Raw genomic sequence first — 6,000 nt, 5'->3', positions numbered from 1 at the left:
AGTCTCTACATCCAGGATGAAAGGCCATTGAGTAAGAAAAATATGCACCCAATCTTCTCATCTTTTGACAACAGCATGTCAACACATTCGTTGATCCCAGTGAAGAGTATCTGGCTCCCTTTTTGTCTCATCACTGCCTTCACACACCCCATGGGAGATGTTGGCTGTGAACTCACACCGAGGCTGCACTAAATGTTCATTAATGTCATTCCCAATGCAACTGAGCTCACCCTGCCCCTGCAGGCATGGAATGCTCTACAGCAAAATGCAAAAATGGGAAACAAGAATAGAAGGCATTTTATTAAGGTAATGTTCACATCTAAATTTCACCCCCATATAGATAGTGTGTGGGTGAATATTAGATTTAAGCAATTAGCTTAATGCTGAATATTTTAGTGACAAATATGGTCTATGCACTTCCTAAAATGTCTAGAAGTATGCAAAGCAATAATATGGGAAAGGCAAGATAGAAAGAGAAAGGAAACTTTTAATCTTAAGGTTTATTTTTAGGTGATCCATTGAATGAAGGTTTGGCTTTTCCTTAGAACACCCACACCCATGCAGCAGAGCAAAGATTCTGATGAATGTGATACCCAGAGTATCACAGCTTTCTCCATGGTTGTTTTTTTCATATAATGTAGTCAGTTAATTAGATCTCCTCTGATCAATCATTGAATTACCGCTTCAAAAGGCATTATGATATTATGAGAGTGCCTCGCAGCGGTTAAACACTTTGATTTTTCTGTCCTAACACATTTACAACTGATGTCAACTAGGTCCTCCCAGCAGGAATAAAGAAATACTTTTTAAAATTACAAGAATAATTTATCTCACAAATAAAAAAAATACTGTAAAGTGGATCAGTGAAATTACTGTAATATGGATTCATTCTCTCCATTGGTCCTTTCTAGTATTTAAAACCAATCTCTCATGTTTTCCATGTTCCTTATGTTTTGATCTCAAGCCCTCTGGAGCTTCAACCTTCTCTCTTGCTCTTGCTCTATTCAGCTGTTTAATACCATCACTGTTGAATATCTGTGACTTCAGCTGTGTTACAGCAGCTTCTTTCTTGATCCTCAGGAATCTGACTCAAAAACCAAAGCAGTGTAGTCATTGCAAAGAGATATTGACAGGAACTCTTGTTCTTCTTTTGTGACTTGGCTCTTGAAGAGGAACTGTGATCTAAGGGTTACTTCTGTAGGTCTCAACTCGATCATGAGATTTGCATGCCTTGGCACTGGGCACTGTTGGCAGGTTACTGCCTTGGCTTCTCCTCATCCCTCTGTGAAAGGGGAACAGGGATTGCAGGACAATGTCACCCCAAGAACTGCCTCATTATGTTTTCTGTGAAGAGCTTTGTACTCCTTGGAAAGCAGAAAGTACAGGGAGGGGTGGTGTGTAGTTTTGGGAAAGGTCTGGTTTTGCTTTCTCTCCAAAAGCAGATGCCATGTGCCACATCCAGGGATATTTGCACAGTGCTGTACAGAGTTCTTATGTTTGCAGTAAAATGAGAAAATAAATAAGCTTTCTACATCCTGCTTTTGTTTGTGATTCAAGTCCCCAAATGGGGCAAAAAAGATACATTGGTTTTCTGAGCAGTACAAGTAATGGAAAATAATTTACTTTCTAATCCTACAGAAATATTTTGCCAGATGAAAACTGTTCTGCCATTGCCTTTCCAACAGGGTAGTGCACTCTGCAAGTAATTAAACAGCAGAAAGCAATACCCATAATTCAACAGAATGTCTTAGCTGTTATTTGGCAATTCTTTTTCTCTTGAAAACTCCTATACATAATACGAGCTTAAAATGGAAATCACTCATGGCAAGTTTCATTTCATTGTGAATTGTTCTCATACACCAATATGTAACCACATTTGTAAGAAACCCAATCTTTTCCTGCCAGCTGAAGGTGTCCTGCACTCTTACAAAGTCTGCTATTTTGAATTTGAATACCTGCTACGTGGGCAGCAGACCCCAGGAAGATGATACACCAGTCTGGCAACTTGCCATTCTGTGAAACAGAAGGGTGCTGACAAAACTGATTAAGGGAATTTAGAAACCAGCAACCAGCATGAGAAGACACAGGATTTGAATTTTTCTGGAGAAATCAAGACTTGGCTATTTTTATAGCAAGGTTGATTACTGCCTCCCAAATTAAACCCTGCTACTCAGGGAAACATCATCTGGAGACTGATTCCCTGGTACTTGCAGATCTCCCCATGACCAGGCAGACACAGCAAAGACAGATTTCCAGGTGCCTCCAGAGCTAAGAGGAGGAGAGGTTATTGCTCCTGACAGTGCAGAGCACTGCTGGGGCCCAGGGAGACCTGTGCCCCCTGCCCTGAGAGCTGAACTTGTGAAAGGTGACAATGTTCTTTTTAGTAACTCAACTGTTAAAAAGAACCAGAAGAAATCTCAGTTTGAAAGCGTGAAAAAGGAGAAAGATGCTGGGGAATAGCACTGACTACCTCCAGCTAATGCAAGATTCCTCATCCATGTAGAATGAGCTTTAGCTCACCAGGAGCAACTTAATTACTTCTGTTCAATGGTTTTCCACCCACATGTTTATCGTAGTTCGAGCTCTTGGAAAGTGCTGAGGAAACAGCTCGGGGCGTGAAAGGGGATTACTCTCATAGGTAATGGGTGCTGCAAAAGCTCCTCTGAAAGCTGCTGTGCTGCACATACCCAGGATGCCTCCCCCTGGGCAGGATTGTCTGGCTCTAATGATGTGACAACGGAGCAGATCCTGCAGGGACACGAAGGTGCTGATATTTTCACCAAGGAGTTAACAGCTCTAAAGATTAGTAATTACACAAATAAGTATACAGCTAATGAAAAACCCTGTTTTCCTGTACTTTTTACTTTAAAATTTCTTGTTCCCAATAAGTGAATCAGGCCTCTCTTCAAATAATTTATAGAATACCAGTTTCCATAACAACATAATTGCTCAATGAAGCAAAAATACCTGGCAGAGTTGCCATTATCATGAAATAATTGACCACAACAGTGAGTGAAAGAGGCTGCGTTAAACCTCACCATTGCTTTGTGTCAACATGGTCAATTACAATCCAGTAATGCCAGATCAAAGACCAGCATTCCTAAAACAAGTCATTACAAATCACAGCATATCCCTAAGAAGCAGAGCGAGATCATAGTGAACAAGTATTTTTCCCTACAACAAAGCACAAAGTCATGTCCAATCATTTAATGGTTGCAGAACTCCATGGCCCACACCATGACAGGTAATTTTAGGACCTAAGGGTTTGCTGTAAAGAAATACAATCAAGAACAGCTGTCTCAGATTGTGCCTTAATATGGGCAAAGGCACAAGCTACTTTTTAATTCTTAATAGGAGTGTTTGTTCCACAAAGGCTTGGCAAACACTGTCATGTGTTAAGATTCCAGAAGGAGAACTCACACCCACTGCTGAAACACCTAGTTCATTAAGAAAACACAGCACCAGCCTAGATGTAGATGTACATCTCCCATGGAACCATTACATCTTTATCCTCCTGTGGGCTGCAGAAGCAGCCAGCCCACAGCTGGGTTTGTGTGGGAGCACTCAGACCCAATACCTCACATGTGAGTGTTCAATGCCACCCTGTACGTCCCCAGCCCAGCTCTCCTCTGCACCCTGTTGTGCTCACCGTGCCCGAGACGTTTTCTGTTTCTCTGCAGCTTCTCCAGCAGCTCTGAGTAGCTCCAGCAGTCTGTCATGCTGCCGAAGGCACACTGCAATCCCAGCAGCTGGCACAAGGGTGTGTGAGGATGGGAGCCCTCTTGGCATAAGTGTTAAAGATCATCCCACAAAGAAGGAGACAGCTTGGATCCCGTGTCCAGAGTCTCCCTGAACCATGGTAAGCCAAGAAGGAGCCTCAGGTGCAAGGCAGTATGTGTGTCAGTTTAGGGTCAGCTGTGAACCAAAGCCAAATTTTTGGTGGGGTACTCCAGACAGATCAAGCTGGCCTGAAACTTGGCCATGCAACTCCTCCAGGTCTAGAGTAGTTCTGCTTGTTCTCAGCACTGTCAGCTTTGTTTTGGAAAGACTGTTACAGAAAGCTTCCAGACCTCACAATTCACAGAGACTAAAACCTATAGCACAAAATTGTTACATCTCTAACTCCAATGTGCCATATTACAAGTCAAACTGTTCCCCTGTTCCTTTCCCTTTGCACCCCCTGTTCCTTTCACACAGGCAGGGTGAGCACAGCATGGTGTTGGCTCTGTCCTTGGGCACTCCTAAGTCATCCATGCTTTACCCCCTTAGCAGTCAAGGGATGTTTCCCCTGACTTCAATGCCATGACTCACCGTGGTGGATGAGTGGTCTTTCTGTTCTACTTGATGTGATATTGATAATCCTGGGGAAAAAACCAAATTTGTCAGAAATTCTGTGGAGATACTGAGCCTTGAGAAAAATCAGGATGGTCTTCCATTTTACTATATCTTGCTTGGTTAACACTCATGACAGCTTTCTTTCCCTTCTTAAAACTTCCCAGAGTTAAATGATAAATCTCTGGCGTTTTTTCACCCTTACCAAGCTCTGCAAATACACCTTCCCACCCTGTATTTCCTCTACTCAGCATCAGGGAAAAGCTGGGCACGCACATACTAGATAGCTTTGGACATTACAGAAGCTAAGAGAAAGAAAGTTCACACGAGTCTTATCTCTGGCTTTACTGGCCTGTTCTGGCCTGTTCTGCAAGAAAGACACATGACCTTTAATTATTCATTAGGGTAACTGCAAACTCTCTGAGGCTGGCTGCACATTTTGCAGCAGAAGAGGCTGTGGCTGTAACACCTCAGCACAGCAGTACAAACAACCAGAAAAAGTAAGATATTTGTCAGAAATAAAGTGCAGAAAAACAGAAGAATAAAGCAATTAATAATTCAGAAAGGGGGGAGTGGGACAGGGAGTGAGAGAGAAATAGGGAAAGAGAGAAAGAGAGAGAGAGAGAATAGCAAAAGAAACCTGATCGCTTGTGCTGCCTCCCCTGGAAGTCTGTCAGCCCACTGGCAGGAAGATTAAGGATGTTGATGGGAATTCCTTTCTCACCACAGTCGGCTTTAAAAGCACAGGACAATAACCTACTTTTACAGGTCTGGCTGTGGCTTTCCCACAACACATCTTTTTCTCCCCTTACTCTAAACAAAAAAGGATGATCCCTTGCAGTGTCTGTTATCTGAGTGCTGCCCTCACAGCTAAGGTGAAGGTATTGATTGAAGCACTTGGACATTTATTGGATTTGCAGCTTTTCTGATGTGTGAAAAATGCTTTGTCCTGCTCAAGTCATACAGTCCTATATGCTCCAGCATTTGTTGGTGTAACCAGCAAAGGTCCAGACCCTCTGCCACACTTCCTTTGTGAACAAACCAACCAGTGAAATCTCTGCAAGGCAGAATACAGATTTCAAAGCATCAGATTTAACAATATACTTGACACTGGGCTTGAAGAGCCTGCACAGCTTAGAGTTCACCTCCCCTTGACCCTCTGGGAAGGACAATACTCGCTGTTGTATCCACAGCTTAAGCTGGATTGCCTGTTTCAGTATCTTGCTCTTTAGGAACCTGTTTAGCAGAGGGAATTTGCACTGGCAGGTTGCCCTGGATGGCTCCTTGAATCAAGTTCTCCAACCCTCCCCACGGTTTATTCACTGGGTTCAGTACTTGTGGGATGGGGAAAAGCAAGAAGGAAAAGAAATACTCAGAGGCAAGGCCAGTGCCACCCTTTTGCCCCATAATAGAACCTTTTGCTTCCTAGTTTATACAGACCTGCAAGATTTTGATCTGAGCAAGAAAAGAGAGATTGACCCTCTTACAAAGACTCTTACCCCACTCTCTTACACCTATGCTTTATTTTCACCCTTGTTTGCTAATATCACAAAGAAGCCTATATGTCCTGGGCAAGGTGACATTTCTGTGCTCTGTGATGACATCACTGGCATCAGTCACTTGCTCTTGGTTCTCTGTGTGCTTGAGTCAGTCTGGCCTTTTTGCATT

The 6,000-nt window shown here is 43.0% G+C and overlaps 1 long non-coding RNA gene across 1 annotated transcript; it reads right to left on the bottom strand.

The window, feature by feature from the left end:
- Positions 1–274: 274 nt before the first annotated feature.
- On the bottom strand, positions 275–4,304 carry LOC135282879 (uncharacterized). Its single transcript, XR_010348874.1, has 2 exons — positions 3,650–4,304; positions 275–1,282 (listed from the first exon to the last, which is right to left on the bottom strand). It is a non-coding gene; the product is annotated as an uncharacterized LOC135282879 (long non-coding RNA).
- Positions 4,305–6,000: the final 1,696 nt, after the last annotated feature.

This window comes from Passer domesticus, chromosome 17 (genome assembly GCF_036417665.1).
Source record: "Passer domesticus isolate bPasDom1 chromosome 17, bPasDom1.hap1, whole genome shotgun sequence".
In the NCBI taxonomy this organism is placed as follows: Eukaryota; Metazoa; Chordata; class Aves; order Passeriformes; family Passeridae; genus Passer; species Passer domesticus.
Note: the sequence above shows the minus strand (reverse complement) of the source record. Positions and strands in the feature narration are given on the sequence as shown.